This window comes from Gavia stellata, chromosome 5 (genome assembly GCF_030936135.1).
Source record: "Gavia stellata isolate bGavSte3 chromosome 5, bGavSte3.hap2, whole genome shotgun sequence".
In the NCBI taxonomy this organism is placed as follows: domain Eukaryota; kingdom Metazoa; phylum Chordata; class Aves; order Gaviiformes; family Gaviidae; genus Gavia; species Gavia stellata.
In genome coordinates, this window is record NC_082598.1 from 28,459,681 (window position 1) to 28,477,295 (window position 17,615).

Here is a 17,615-nt window from a genome sequence, read left to right on the forward strand (position 1 = left end):
GAAATGAGAGTTCTTATTCCATAAGTTAGTTTTTTAGCCTGAGAAGGAAAGCAGCCAACTGGGCAAGCAGCACCCATATACGATGAATGTAGGAGTATGCTGGCAGCCTTCACACCTGCATTATGGTTGCTTGAAATCTGTATAGTTCTAATAGCCTGGGCTTGAGGAAAAATAGGGGCTGGTTCAAAATGCAAATGTTGTCCACAAGAAAACTCTTCTGTTTGTGGAAGAGTTTGAAAGAAAAACAGTGCACAGGCAAACACATGAAATGTGAGATTTGGGATGGCTGCCTTCTCCCTGCTTTTATTTGTGCTTGGTTCAAAAAGTGTTTCTGTTGGTTTGCTGTGGTCACCTCTCTAGTGAGAGCAGAAGAGAGCAGCTGAATCACAGCAATCATATAATGTTCTCGGGAGAAGCAAACTGGTGGGGAAGCTCATTCATAGCAAAGGGTGTGAATGAGGACAGAAAGAAAACAAACAGTAGTTATGATGAGGCAATATGGAAGTCAAACATAGCGGAAATATTTGGTATTTGTGCTGACACTCCTTGGTTTTGCTTCAGCTTCAAAAGAAAAATTCTTACAAGAAAAAATACCAACCTTGACAGAATAAAAGGGGAAAAATTATTTAGCTGAAATCAATTTTACATCAAATAATTTAGACAGGATTTTGAACAGCCTATATTTATATATTGCAGGTACTGCAGAACAAACGTATAATCAGTGAAGCAGTTTAGCTATAGCTTCCAGGTATTGTAAGTGCCTCACAGTGTTCGGTATAGTTCAACTTAGATAGCAGAAACACTTTACAAAATAATTCTATTCTGCCACATAACTCAAACACTGGAGGATACAAGGGAAACTTTCAGAAATCTCATAGGCATGTTTTAAAATGGGTCCTACCCTGGGTTCATCTCAGAGTCCTCACATATGCAAATAATTTAAGCCTTGTTTACATTACTGAACTAGAAAATGTTTATAACATGTCTTAACCACTGAGAGTCATGTAAGTATTGTGAATTGGAAGACATGTGACACAATTAAACATGCATGCAGGTATTTTTTAGATATTCATGAACAGCTATGCAGCAAGATTAATTTAAAACCTACAATGCTTTCTCTTACCAGATCTCAGCCAGGTGCTGGGAAAGGAGTTGGCAGGAAGTGGGAACAGACTTATCTCAAGAAAATTCAGGTATAAATAAAAATTGTCAGGAAAAGGGATTCTTTTGGTGGTCAGATATTCTTTGAAAATGACTCATACTAAGTGGATTCACTGTGGTGTATATCTGACTATATACTTGCATTTGAAAAAGAAATATAGGAAATTAGATTTTGGCTGCATTGGTAGTGTTATGCCAGTACTTTTTTTCTACTTTTTTTGTTTCAGTCTAAGTACACAAATACATACAGTGTAGTAGAAATTCAGCAGTCATATTATATAGTTATCAACACCAGAAAACTTTCCATGACCATGGTACAGCATAAAAGAATAAAAATTTGCCAACACTTCTGCACAGTGTATGGATTGTCTAATCTGAATATAGCCAGTTCTCTGATGCCACACCTTGAAGCTGTGAATAAGTGCTGAAACTTAATAGTGCCAGATTAGATTTAAGCTTTTGGTAGAAATAATGAGCTAAATGCTCTTCCTTAAAATACTGCATGAAAAACAACTCTGTCACAGAAGCCTGCCTATGTAGGCTTTGCCCTCAATAAAGCTGTAGTGCCTGCAGGTCCCCATTCACAGCACCTAATTTTGGAATGAAAGGATGAGAGTACTGGGACACTGCTTTCAAGCAAAGTATTGGGGGTTTGGTTTTCCCGGCATGCCTTTGAGGCACAGGTCTTCTTGAGAGTCTCTTCTGGTGCCTGGGAGACACAGGAATAATTTTCATGCTTTACCTATCCAGGGCAGTAAATTGCCTTCACCCTGCACAACCACATTACGAGTGTGACAGCCAAAACCAGCTCAGAAAGTCTTAAATGACACATGCAGAGCTGACTGTGCCAGCCAAAGGATAGGTGGCCATGGTGAAGCCAGTTCTTAAGAAAGAAAGTGGAGGAGGAGCTGAGATGAGTACTGGAAACTTTGGTTTCTTATTCTTACCACTGTTAGAGGAACAGTGAGAGTTGGTCACCACTGAAGATAAATAGGACCTCCTCATCTAGCAGGATTTATACAATCCCACTCCCAGTGTCAGGCTCTAACCTGGCTTTCCAAGGCTTTGGCTGAAACAAAATTGGAGTGTCAAAACGGCAGTGGAGCCTGCATGCTAATAGCTGATGTTCGGCAATGCCTACTTTACCTGTGCCCAAAGAGAGCCCTGCCCACCATGGCAGCGTATAGGAGCCAAAGGACCCTCCAGACCTTCTGCAGTTCTGCCCCCTTCTTCCATTTCTTGTATCGTGGAGGAGTACTGCAACATTGCCTGCCTTCTCGCATACAAGCATAGGCTTCAAAAGCCTTGATAGAAGTCTCATCAGGGTCACACAGGCAAGGAGACACTGCCTTTCCTAAGCATAGGTATAATGAGGTTAGAGAATCTGGTTCTTTACACTGTAAAGCCTTTGCAAGTGCTGACTTTAATATATCTCTGCTTTCTGTAGCTTTGTGTGGATTTGCAGTTCTCTACAAATAACAATAGAATATGGCAGTGCAAATATTTGCCTTAATTTTGCATCCAGCATGAATTAAGGACACTGACATAGTCAAATCTTAATTCCCAGCTCTGGTTTCTTTAATTAGAATTTGCCAGCTGCAATGCATTAAAACCACCCCAATCAAATGTATATATTATTCCAGAAATAGAAAGATAGTGTAGTGTGTTTATTATTCTGCATTAATTCCTTTTCTAATTTGGAACAGCTATATTTTTGCAGTCCTTAGGATTAGCAAATGTTGAGTTGTCAAAGTTGCTACAACTGATTGTTGCTGGTATTCCTAGGCAGACGTTCTGAATAAAAAGCAAGTGAGGAAGGAGGAATGAGCTTCAGCTTCCTCAAGAATCAAGAATTTCAAGCATTTCTTCCAGTATTGGGGGGGTATTAGTACTTAAACATATATGTTTGCTCCATTGTCTGCTTGCCACTTAAGTGTCCAGAGTAGCCAAGACATGATGGAAAATAATACTTTGTGTGTTTGGAAAAAGTAAGTAACACCATTCAGTTTTCATTGTCTCCTTTGTTACCATGGCAATGCAATGATGTATCTGTTTTTGGTAACTCCCGTCTAGTTAAAAAACAGATTTTTTTGCCGATCAATGTGATAAAATCCAATGGTATCTTTCCTGTTTTCAGTAATTCATCTGACCTTGCAGAGGGTACCCTGTCCTGCACTTGTTTGAACTGTTCTCTGCTTGGATTTTCTCACCTAGCAGGTCAAAGCTAAACTGATATCTATCTGCAGGCCATGTGATCAGAACAGGCTATAAAAAGATAATACAGATACATTTAAAAGAGCAACAATTTTTTTCAAAGACTAATAAAATAAAAAGATTTATTGTTTTCATAACTTAGTCTTAGACTCTGATCCCTGAATCTAGGAAGAACTTCAGTTCTTCACATTTTCCCTTTGCTTGCCCTGTCTCCCTTGAGCTCTGAGAAGACATTAGCTAAGCTTCTCTGTCAGCTCTCTCACACAACTGGTCTCTCCCCTTTCCCCTCCTGGAGCAAAGATGTGCACTGTGCATCTTTTAACATTCCCTCAGCTCCTGAATGCCTGCTGGAATTGCTTGAAGATCTGAATGGTCAAGGTGGGATTAAATGCTTATTCTGGCTTTCCTGGATGGGACTTGTCCTCATGAAAATTCTTGCAGCACTTGCTTCTTGTTTGGGCAACAGATAACTATTAATCTAAAATAATTGTGTGAATTAGGCAGCTTGTTGTAGTCAGTGGAACTGAGAATTTAAGGTCAAATTATCCATGGAAATAGCTCTCAGTAGACCTACATTAGCAGGGAATTCATCTTTTGGTTTTCAGGTAATGTGATATTTCTGTGAACTTTATAATTAAAGAGGATGCAAGCTTGTTACTAAATCACTCGATTGACAAGGTTGCTGTACAAATGCTAATGACTTCATCTCGCTTACCTCTTGTAGAAGAGCACTAATGTCTTTTTTTTCCTGCCATAAAACAAAGGCTCCATGAAACTGTCTCATGGTTATAGACTGCAACTTAATAAATTCGAGTACACATGGAGATAACTTGCACCCTTTAACATAATATCCATCAAGCTTCTGGTGCCAATTGTATTCTCTGTACTTGTTCGTTTGGGTATGTGTTATAGCAAAGCATTAGGCAAGCTATTGAAGTGATGGTCATGGCTTTGTGGGAAATTTGGCAAGCCAGGATGTGAAGACTCATCTGACAACTTAGTGCTGAATTCTCTGTGGGCTATTCTCTCGTCATTTCTCACAGGAGAGCTTGATCTTTCATTTTCAGGAGATGCGGTATTTTTGTAAAATGTGTAATTAATTAGGGAACACAATGTGATTGAAATAATAATTACAGTTGCTTATTCAGGTACCAACATTTCTGCTACAGTATTAGTTGCTTAAATACCTTTGTGACTGTGGATTTTGAATCCATATTAATCCAACTACCTAGAATCAGTCCCAAAATAATTTGGTATGGACAGTCCCCTAAGCCAAAGCAAATTACCGTTAAAGTTAGCGAAGCTTCTGAGGGGAAATGAGCAATGGAGGCAATTGCAAATTACAACTCAGTTGTATCTGGATTAGTGACTTTTTTTCAAGTTTTTAAAATGAGTGTTTTATTTTTATTTTTTTAATCCTTCCTTCCCATCGGCTGGCACTTGCATATTTGAGTTAAATGTTCTGGGATAACCCACCATGTTGAAATGCATGGCAATAAAACAATCGAAGTCTGATGCCATTATCCTAGCCTGTATGATGATTGCTGGCATTTTCTGAGTCTGTTATTTATCTTGTGACATTTTTATGTATGTCTGTAAATGCTCCTTGTGCTGAGGTGCTTGGAACTGATGTGAGGTTTGGCAACATTGAACCTGAAAGAAGGGAGGAGAATTGGAATGTGCCATTAAATTCTCAGATTGGGCACAGTGTGTAAGATATTTCCAGCATAAATCGGTTGAATGTGGAAACCAGTGGTGATCATGAAACCTCTTTTCCTTCCAAATCCATCCTTTGGTGGAAAGGAGGCCTCTTACATTATGTGCAAATGACCCCTTCTGGAGCACGCTTGGTATGGCACTGCCACGCAGAGTAGCTCTGCCAAACCCACTACACTTAAACAGTTCCCCTTCACACTGGCATGTATAAAAATAGGGAGTAGAAGAACCCTTAAGTGTACTCATGACTAAAATAAAATCGAACTGTATCACTGAAAGTAGTTCTTTTGTGGATTAGTCCCAGGTAGATTTTTTCTACCAATGCATTTCTGTGAAACTCATTTCTTGGCTTACCCACACACCATCTGTCTTGTGCTCTAGTTGTTTTATGATTATGGAGTTCCAACTCACATGCTGACTGGGCAAAAAAGGAAAACAAAGGAGCTTAAAAATCAGAGTGCGATAATTTCTGTCCAATGTATTCATATTCTGAACATAACATTTTTTTTTATTGGGTCAGTTGCTTGGATTTTCTTAACTGTCATAATGGAATGGAGAAATCTAGGAGTTTCAAGAACTATCTATTTGACCTGCCCTTGTTTTTACACAGCAAGATGAGAATATACTCTTTCTTTTGTCCTACCTATTGCAGCTCTAGGAGTAGGGTGGATTTTAACCCTGAGAGGGAATAAAATCTTTTGTGGACATTGAGGACAAAACCAATTTTGGTCAACAGAGTTTGCACATTAGTGCATGAACTATATAGTTCAGCAATAATAAACAAACCCTTCTCTCAGTGGCAAATTGTTGATAGTGATAAAAATTAGTGATGATAATTTGAAATGATAAAGTATCATGCCTTTCCTCACAGGATATGAAATTACTCTGCACTTTAACTGCTGAAATATTGCATCTCCTTGCTGGTTAAGTAAAGTATGTTTTCTTTTGCCCATTTCTCAGCTAGAGAAAAGAAGTAATTTTTTGTCAGTAGGGCAGAACTGTAATTCCCAATAGTGAAATAGTGAGGCTGAAAGACTGAGGAAGTCCACACCTAGAACTCAAGTTTTCTGTGCGCATGGCTTGTGTGTTGATACAGGCTATCTAACATTTTTTTCCATTCTGAGTACAGTACTTCTCTATGTCAGCTCTCTGTTACCATGCAAGTCCATGCTTGTTTTGTTTAATATGTGCTTCATTCTTTTTCTCCACTAAGATATTGACCAATAATACTAGGCAATGAGCTACCTTTCATCTTTCCTTAAAGAAAGCTGAACTTTGAGGTTTACTGATGAGAAAAAAACAGCTGTGACCTATTTATTATTGTATTCGTCACTGACACAGGCCACATAGAAAAGAAACTCTTCAGTCTTTTACTGACTTTTATGTCCAGTCAGGGCTTTTAGACTTTATGTTGTGGTGAAGTCTTGTGATTTTGAAACCTGTTTATTCCCAGCAGGCAATATCTTGTGGATAAGTTTGATTGACAATGTTATTGTTTAGACGGTTGAACTAGTTTCATCCTAATTAATTTTAATTGTTGTACTGATTATTTTCTCTCTCTGGGTGTCAATGAATTCAAGCATGTGATGGCTGTACAATCCTCTTTGTTTTCGAGGTACATACTTGGAAGGCAACCTTATGAATCCTATTAGGAGAGTTCTTTAAATATGCAATAAACACAGATGGTTTGGGTTATCGTTCAAACTATGCCTATAAAAACTGTTGCACAATTATTCTGACCAATTGTTTAGAATCAATTTACAGATACAAGCATATTTTATAGATTTACTTGGGTGAAGCTGGACTTGAGCTCAAAGTAGGTTTAAAAATTCTAGCAGTAAGAAGTCTAGTAACGTGACGTGAAAAAAAGGCATTCTACAATGTCACTATTATTTGAATAAATACAGAAACAATGAGCAAGCTCTTACAAAAAAAAAAAGCCTTGAGGGAAGTGCAGATTATTGGGTTAAGCCTAGTTTGATGGCCACTGTCTGAATGAATCAACATTATTTCCAGGTAGATGACTAATAAGAAATCCTGGTTTACCCAGCAGTGTCAATAACAGCACTATTTTTATTTGGCAGATGAGAGGTCAAATTCATAGATTTTTGTGAAAGATTAGAAAGTGAAAAACTGACCTCATATGGATGTCTGTTTGCAATTTTAATCTGCCTTCATATGAAAGAAATACTTACAGAATATCTCAGTTATATTGATGTTCATTATTATTACTTTCTCCTGAACCTTGACATTGCCAGAGTTGCCATGGTTGTAAAAACCAGATGTTTGATGCTGCTATAGATGATATACTACAGCAACTGAATGCCTGTTATAATTTAAAATGCCTTGATAAATGGTACATGTATAAAAGGAAAGAAAAGAAATAGGAAAAGAAAAACCAAGGGAACAAATAATAGATGACCCTTGGCAGAAACGTGTTGATGATTTCCTAAAGATTTTGTAAGCAAAATACTTTTTAATAATGATTCAAAAAATATAGAGAGTCAGCAATTTATGCAAATAGTTCATACATAATTTAATGAACCTCCTTTATTGTTTTGGATAAATAGTAAAAGCATTTTCTCTGAAGGAGAAAACATACACCTCTGTGATACTAGCAGGAACAACTTGTGTACCCATCCACCTTAACAGCAATTTTGGTTTGCATTGACATCACTCTTGCCTTATATTCAGGGATCGTATCACAAAACAGGGACTATTGAAATAGAATATTTAGTCTAGAAATGCATTTGGGTTGTCTTTTGTGGACAGGCATAGGCAGTCTATTTTGGATGGTACTGTGTTTTATTCTTGTCAGCTCCATTGAGGCACAGTGGAAAGCAAATATCCTAGGGACTCAGTGCCACCCCAGCTTCATGGCCCTGATTTAATGAGTATTTCTGATGAAGGGCTGTCAGTGGAGAACTGCTTATAGAGAACATATTGCTGTGCTGTAATCACTTTGCAGAAGTTCTTTCCTCTCTTCTCACCCGTAAACTGATGTTGTGACCAGTTGTGTTGGATGTCACACAGTTGGCTAAGGTTCAAAGGAAATTTCTGCAACATCAATCTTCTATATTTCACAAAATCACAGAACCATTAAGGTTGGAAAAGACCTGTAAGATCATCAAGTCCAACCATCAACCCAACACCACCATGCCCGCTAAACCATGTCGCACAATGCCATGTCCACACATTCCTTGAACACCTCCAGTGAGGGGCCCAAAACTGAACACAGGATTCAAGGTGCGGCCTCACCAGTGCCAAGTACAAGGGTACAATCACTTCCCTAGTGCTGCTGGCCACACTATTTCTGAAACAGGCCAGGATGCCGTTGGCCGCCTTGGCCACCTGGGCACACTGCCAGCTCATATTCAGCTGGCTGTCAATCAACACCCCCAGGTCCTTTTCCGCAGGGCAGCTTTCCAGCCACTCTTCCCCAAGTCTGTAGTGTTGCATGGGGTTGTTGTGACCCAAGTGCAGGACCCGGCACTTGGCCTTGTTGAACCTCATACAATTGGCCTCGGCCCATCGATCCAGCCTGTCCAAATCCCTCTGCAGAGCCTTCTTACCCTTGAGCATATCAACACTCCTGCCCAACTTGGTGTCGTCTGCAAACTCACTGAGGGAGTACTCAATCCCTTCATCTAGATCGTTGATAGATTTATTAAAGACGACCAGCCCCAATTCTCTATGTATCATTTAGACTTTCAGGATAATCTGAGGTTCAGCTGTATTATACCACATATATGTTGGTGCTGCTACTCGTAATGAGAGGTGGGCACACTTCTAAGAATAGCCATAATGAGTTAGAGCAAGATCAGTATCACCTTTGGCAGTGGTTAAGAGGGGATGCCTAACAAAGACTATGAGAACAGATTAAAAATACACTGATCCTGGTCCTAAATACTGTTCCAAACTCCAGCATTGTGCAGCTACAGGTCTGCCTGAGCTAGAAGAACCTTTTGAACATCCTCAACAGATTTCTCTTCCACGAGTTTGTCTAGTTTCCACTTGAATCATGTAAAGTTTTAATATCCACAGCCTTCTGTGGCAAGGAGACCCACAGTTTACCTACCTAATACATATAAGGAGCTCCTCATTTGCTATAAACTGCATGTATGTTAACTTCTTTGGATGCCTTCTAGTTCATATCTTGGAAGAGACAATAGAGAAATACTCCCTCTTTGCCCTTGTCATGCCACTAATCATTTTGTAGATGTCATGGCTGCTGTATGTCTCAAGTCTCTTTCCCCTACTCATGAAACCTGGTCTGTTTAGTCATTCCTTCCACGGAGACTGACCTACAGCTTTTGCCATTTTTGCTGCCCTTCTCCAAAGCTTTTCCACTTCTAGTAAGTACTTTTTGAGATGTGTTGACCGGGATACTACACAATATCCACACTTTGGATCCACACTGTGGCATAAGTATATTATTTGTTAATCAGTAATTCCTGACATTCAGTTTTCTCTTCTGGCTGTTTCTTAGAACTCACCCAGTGTTTTCATTCAGAGTTATAGTGAAAGCACAGAGAGGCAGAAAGTTCAGAGATAAGTTTATATTGCATTAACTACCTAGTTAAACCTACCAGAGTGCAAGGAAAAAATGGTTTTATGAACAGGGGACAAGGAAGAGTAAAATGGAAGTCAGACAGTTTGACTTCCAGAAATGGAGTAAGCATTTCAGAGATGTCACTATATTGTATTTGAACATTTTTAATGAATTTTTTTTTTTCAAAATGGTAATAAGCTGATCTTTAAACAAACAAAAGAAACTATTTCATTTTTATTTAAAACACGTAACAGTATTTTTGCTAAGAGGTACTGCTACTTCTTCAGAGGTTGTAGTTTCATATTTTTGACACTTAGAAAGTCTAAATCATGCTAGCTGAGCAGTCCTGTTCTGCAGAAGACAGGTGGTGTGTATTAACCCCAGCTGGCAACTAAGCACCACACAGCTGCTTGCTCACTTACCCCCAGCAGGATAGGGGGAGAGAACCGGAACGGTAGAAGTGAGAAAGCTCATGGATTGAGGTAAAGACAGTTTAATAATTGAAATTAAAATAAAATAAAATAAAATAAAATAAAATAAAATAAAATAAAATAAAATAAAATAAAATAAAAATAATAATAAAGTTGTAATGAAAAGGAATATAACAGAAAAAGAGAAATAAAACCCAAGAAGGACAACTGATGCAAATCAAAACCGTTGCTCACCACCAACCAACTAGTGCCCAGCCAGTACCCCAGCACGGCCCCCCTAGTTTTATTGCTGAGCATGACACCATATGGTATGGAATATCCTTTTGGTCAGTTGGGGTCAGCTGTCCCGGCTGTGTCCCCTCCCAACTTCTTGTGCACCCCCAGACTACTCACTGGTGGGGTGGTGTGAGAAGCAGAAAAGACCTTGACTCTGTGTAAGCACTGCTCAGCAGTAACTGAAACATCCCTGAATTATCAACACTGTTTTCAGGCCAAATCCAAAACACAGCCCCATACCAGCTTCTGAGAAGAAAATGAACTCTGCCAAAACCAGCACAACAGGGTTGTGAAAAGTAAGAACCACATTTTCAACTAGCTAGACAGAAATCAGGAAAACATTTTTAAAATATGGCAAATTTCATCTAACAAGAATCAAGGAGCATTAAGATACCTAGTAGGGGTAAATCTGAAATATACCTCCAGAGAGCAGAGCATAACAAACTCATTCCTTCAATGGAGCACTAGTATACCTTTTGTATATTTGTACTGTACTTTCCTATAGGCATTAATACTTTCTATTGATAAAAACTTTGCAGCATCATTGTATATGGCTGTGAAAGTCAATGCCACTGTGTTTGACTGCCTCTTGCTTGACAAAAAGGTGCTTGCTTTGAAAGCTGTTCTTGTGTTCTGCGAAATGCAGCTGTATGAGTTTTATAATGGCTTTTAAGTTACAATTTTGTAAATAAAACATCTTAATGAACACACTTGAAAAGTTAATAGTCTATAACATTGCTTAGAGAATGCATTAATTTTCTTGGGTTGCAAATTATGTCCTCTGGTTTCTATACTTAAGACAAGCACTCATAACTGCCATTATTGAAATCCAGGTGACAACTTCCTACTGACAAAAACAATTTTATCTATTTTTATTGGCACCAACTTCTTTTTTACATTCGGCATTGACTCATCATGTCTTCTTAAAACAAAAAAACCCCATGCTTTACCATGTGTTTTGGGTTTTTTTTTTGTTTTTTTTTTTTTTCTCCCTGTAATGATAATCCTGGAATATATAATGATTATTCTGGAAGGGAAATTCCTATTTGTACCATCACCCTTTCTGATAGTGCTTGACTGGCTCTTAGAGGTCTCATTTCAATCCTCTAGGGCTCATATCAGTGACAGTTGTCTGACTCCTGGCTGTTACATTAGAAAGCAAAATAAAGCACATAGTTATAATGACAGCAAAACAATTAATGACACTTTTCCAACAAAAAGCCCACAGAGTAGGATGAAAAAATGGACACCACATTTTTAGCTGAATTTGCTGTCACCAAAATGATGATTGCAGCTGGGCTTATGGCATAAAATTTAGCAATATTCTTGACAACAGCTGAGGACAGATCAGCTTGTCACACCCAGAAAGAGACAGAGGCTTTTTTAGAATATTTAGTGGTGCCAGATTTAAAACACATTGTATCAGTCTTCTTCATGGTTTTGTGAAAAGTGCAGAATTCTGACAGTCACAGAAAAGCTAGGTCACTCTCTTAATGCTGCAAGCTTATTTTCAGCAAAACAAGTGTTCTCAAAATGCTGAAAAGTATGGTGAGCTGCCAGAATGGATCATTTAAAGCCTGTTTGCATGGTTTTAATAGTATGAAATATTCTTCGTAACCCATCACACTGGTATGAAAGAGTCGTTGGTTGTCCTACCGAATCATTAAACTGAAAGTAAATCTATGAAGAAAGGCGACCCTTAGTAGCTGTTGAACAGCATTTCACCTAATAGTTTTAATTACCTTATTTAGTTTTCCTTGGTAAAACAGTATACTTTGTGTGCCTGCTTAGATGCTTTCATCATTTATCTGGTATTCAGTTTCAACGATTTCTCAAGGACTAGTTTATAGTGGAAATATAGCTAGATTCAGATTCAAGAATATGTAATTATCAGTAAGCTCCCAGCTGTGCTTGGTTTTTTTCAGTTTTAACAATTTGGCAGTTGGCAAGAGTTAAAGATAAAACTTTACCTGGTTTTAATATTTTGCACTTATTATAGATAAAATCAGAGATTAAAAGTGTAAATGAGTGTAAAAATGTAAAAAATGTAGATGAAAAGCACGTTAACCTTCAACTTTATGTAAAGCACTATAAATCCATTGGGTTGTAGTGATTTAATTTTATTAATAATATCTTTTTCACAAAAAAGCTTTTATTCTAGAAATGCCCCAGATATCTAGCTAATGCAATTCTTAGTGCTTAATTGAATCCGATTGTGTCACAGATCAGCAACCAAAAACTGCAAAACCTAGCAAAGTTAACAAAGCAATGTAGTACTCACTATTTTCTCAAATCTAAAAATAGAACAGGCCACCTGAGAGCACACGTCCATGGTATGTGCCACATTTGTTCCACTTCTAATAAATATTTGATCATGACTTGTGCTATATTTTGTTTGTATGGTATCTCCTGCGGTTTTTGTAAAGTAATACTGTTTATGTAAGATCTATTGTGTGAAAGAAAGAATTTTTGAAGAAAAGAAGATACATACATCAGCTATGATGAGTAGTATTGAACAGTCCCTTAGAGATCTATGGTTCAATAACATTTTGATCAATTTTATGAATAGCAGTGTTCCTGCATGTTGAAAACAATACCTTATTCCGAGCATGAATTTTTAGAATTTTTGAGCATGTTGAGACTCTAGGAAGTATTTCACAAACTGATTGTTCATAGTTTTTGGGGAAGAACATGTGTCTAACACATGAATTCAGGTATGAAATTTCTAATGAAAACAGGCAACTGTGCAATATAACCTTTTAGATTACACTAAATTCTTAACAATCTTCACTTCTGATTTTTTATCCAGGAGAGATTCACAAATCAGTGCTTAGATTTCTCTTTAAATTGCCATCAAACATATAGTAAATAGCCCATGTTAAGATGCTATTTGCTCATCACAGCATTCAAAGTAGTTTAATAACTGAAACTTAGCCAAGATACTCTGATGCACTCTGGCACTGTTTTTATTTTTTTTTTAAACAACAGTTTCGGCATGCTCTAAACTTTGCTGAGCGCACCAGAATATCCTACGAGAACAGTAAAAGCAAGTGGCATTATAAATAGGGTTTGCAATTCAGAAGATCCATACTTGTCATTATAAAACTACTGAAAACCTTCGTATTTGCAATGAATAAAGGAAGACAAAAATTTCAGAGTCTGTATTTTTTCAAATTTATTGATTAAAAAACAAATAAGCAAAAAATGGAGTACACTACTAGAAAATGACTGGCAGCTGGGCTACAGCTATGCTTTCTGCATCAAAGGTGTTATTTCTCAGCTTCCCTTGTAGTTCACCTTTGGAGGAAGAACATGAGGTCCATAAAGGCTTTTAAGGCTTATTCATAAAACTAAGAAATCCTAGCTATTTCTTGAGGACAGCCATGATACACTGCTAACATGTTTGTGCAACTGACGTTAAGGAAAGCTTTATGCTTTGCCAGTGACAATGGCAAACACTCACAGATAACACTCACTCCAAATGGCACCTCTGCTATGTGACAGTTCTAGTTTATCATGTCCCTGTTACTACACAACAAACAGCTTTCACCATTTTCAGTGTTTCCCCTTTTCTTTTCTGTGTTTGTATTCTGTTTCCCAAGGACTATTTTTGAAGTCATCAGTCAAGCCTGATGAAAATGAGAAACAAACTAGATTAACTTTAAAAAAGCTGCCAGTGCTGTGTATCTCTGTAGCTCCAGTGATCATGAGTCATCATGCGGTTCCTGGGTGACTGTCACATTTACGCTCAGTCCCTTGATTATGCCACAATTTATTTATATCATATTTTATACAATGACAAAAATGATTTTCCAGTTCTTTGTACAGTTCCAAAAAGAGTTCAGAAAATAAATTTAAAAAGAACATCAGGTAATAAAAGAAACGTATCTAATGTAGAAGATGATTGTTTACACATCTTCTGCAGAGGGAAAGATGTGGAAAAAGGAAAGCAAGAAAAATCTTAAGGCAAATAGCTGTGTCTCCTATGCTTTTACAAGTACTTGTCTCATCATTTTCTGACAATGAATTTTGATGTAATACAACTGGAAGCTCAGTTTGTTGTTGTATTTAGTAATTTAAATAGATCAGTGTAGAACTTCTGCAATTGGATTTAATCTTAGATAACTTGAACTGACTGAAAATTTGAAGTTGTAAGCCATAAGATCAAGTCTATATCTCGTTTTCTGCCAAAGAAATTAAAATGGGATCCTGCTTTTGAAGATCTTCTGCTGAACATGTAGCAACAGCTCATCCCCATGATGTGTATTAATCTGATCTCCACACCAACAGATTAGCTTTTTGTCATTTCTTGCATTCCCATTGTATCAATTACTCCCTTACTCTCTCAAGGATCACTTGAGCATATTTTCTCTCTTCTAGGGAAAAGTACTGTAGAGCTGACCCTATTTTGAGCAGAGGATTGGACCTGATGATCTCCAGCACTCCCTTCCAACTTAAATTATTTTCTGACTCAAGGCACAAAGATGTAGACTACACCTGAAGCATTTTGCTATCAAAAATCTGGTTTTGACCTTTTCTTGACCAGTATAACTACCCTTACCTTTCTCATTGAGTCATCTTTCCCACGTTCTTTCCTTCTTCACCTTTCCTTCCTCCCACCCCCCACACAGGGAAATACTGTTAATGAAATAGTTATGCAAGTATATGGACAAAGCTGGCATTTGTTCATTTGGCAAAATTAATGAGATAGCTAACCCTAATGAAAACCTCGTATTTAGGCATATCACAGCTGCCCCATTTCTAGTCTGTTTTAACTAGGTTACTGAAGACCATTATCAAATATGTCAATTGTTGTACCAATTGTTAAGATTTGTTAAAGATTCTTTCTTTCAGTTACATATTAATATGTAAAGCTCTGTAGTTTGATTTATTTCTCTACTGTTGTTACATGTTTGGGTTTAAATTTATTTATTTAATTTTCTTTATGTCAATTATTCTCTTATTCTTTCTGCTTTATTTTAAAAATCTCTGTATCTATGTCCATTCCACTGAACTCACAACAGCATGTCAGTTCTTAGGTCTGGGTAGTATGGTTCCCATTGCATTGGACCATGTCTATGTAGAGGCAAAAGTATACCACTGCTCTGGTTTTAGGACATTCCTCTGAAGTAGTACTATTTTGAAGTATCTGACCTACAATGTAAATATAGATGGAAAGTCACATAAAGCAGTTTGAAGTGAACTTTATTGAAAATGAGGGTATTAAAAGAAAGATCACTGTGAAAGATCTTGATTTTTACTGAACACCGCTTCTTTTTGACTCTCTTCTCTCAACCAGTTATCTTTTCTTCATTTCAACATAGGTAAACTCTTCAATGTATTTTCCACATAAATTAAAATTTTTATTACATTAGGAGTTGCTTTTATTTCAGAAATGTTGGTGCAACACTTGTAATGAGTTGTTGAGCTTTTTAAACCATTTTTATCTTAAGATTTTTTTAAATTTTTTTCATACTTTATACCATAATTTTGATTTTAATTCACTGAAATATATTATCCTTACATATTAATATAAGGATATATTATATTTATATAATAAATATATTAAACCTTAGTATCATACAACTCTTAATGAATGAATGGGTATCATTTTTAGGAAAAAAAATAGTTTGTCTCATGCCTCTAAGGCAACAGGTACAGAAGACATCTATTAGGTCATTTAATGCATTCTCCGTTGACCTTTGGAAATTGTTCTGCAAGACAGTAAAAAGACATTTTTAGAAGTTCTGACTATTTTATGTCTCTTTTCATTACATCCATCTAGAATTCTTAGTCATATTCCCCACATTCAATCATTCTTGTTCCTCTCTTTCTGTAAGTGGTAAACTATGCCTACAGCTAAACAAGGGGACCTATGACTGGTTCTCATGTCCTGAGTACAGGGGAGTGCTTCAGCTGCATCCCACCTTATCTCAGAGTGATATCTGGGCAAAAATTATCCTCTCTTCACATCTTCTTTTCTGATCAACTGCGTGGACTGGAAGGGAGCCATGACATACTACAGCCATGTCCCCATTTGGACATATAATAAAGTCCTTTTTAGCTGTCATCTTGATCAGCTACACATACTTACCTACCTACCAGACATGAAATTTTCCAACTCCCAAGACATTTGCACAGTCTCAAGCCTGCCCCAAGACAGTTTTTCATTTTATATTTCTAGTTGCAAATAGTTGAAATAGTTGCATTTTTATTTCTATGGACTTATGGTGTTAATAATGAAAAGCTTGGATTTTTCGGTTTCATAAAAAAATGAAATGCAGTATTGCCTTTCTCAGACATGCAATATGACCACAGAAATGCAGCTCTAATACTGAAGAGTTATGCTTCATGACTTTTACTCTGCCTAGATAAATATGATATTTTCAACAGAATTTAATGAACAACAGGAAATCCACATGTCCATATGTCTGCATAAGTCACAATTGAAACAGAGAAGATATACAATCTCACTCACACCTCAGTGTAACCTTTCATTACAAATGAGAATGAATCTTGGTTTACATTTTCTTCTGCCTAAGCAATCTACACTTAGTGATTGGAAAAACCACTAGATAACCACAGAGTTAAAGAATTTTCCTTTTTGTTTAGCACAACCTTTTGGATGGCTGTAAATGCAGCTGTCTACGAGAATATTTCCTGGGGATTTAAGTCATTTCACTCTGTCATTCCCCTTCTCACCTTGAAAAATATATTAAGTGCATGTAACCAGGAAAAAGAAGTTCTTAATCACATACATGATCTATAGTATGTCAAATACCTTATGATTTGTTTCAGTAAAGTAACAGCTACAATTTTAAGTGTGCTCTTGGTTCTATGGGATGCCAGCAAAACAAGGAATGAATTTTACAATTATCCTGCTTACTTTTAAGAAAGTAAAAGCATACTGAATGTCAGAAACTGATGCATAATACGAGGAGCTTAGTTAAATAATTCTTTATTTCTGTGTAGTGCTATATAATCTAAATCTCTGGGCAGCCAACAAGAAACCAGTTTCAGAAGTCACAATCAGAATTTCTCCTGTAAACTTTACTTAGTTTAGATGACATGTTCTTCCTTCAGAGTCCCAGACAGCAATATTCGCATATATCTTCTATTGTAGCTACCTATTAAATTTTCTCGTTAGTGCCCCTTTCTTCTTTTGGAATAAGCAGAGAAGAGCAGGGACTGGAATCTATTGCATTATGTACCATTTGCAATGAGTGATATTGTATAAGTAGCAGTTCCAAATCTTATCAAATTAA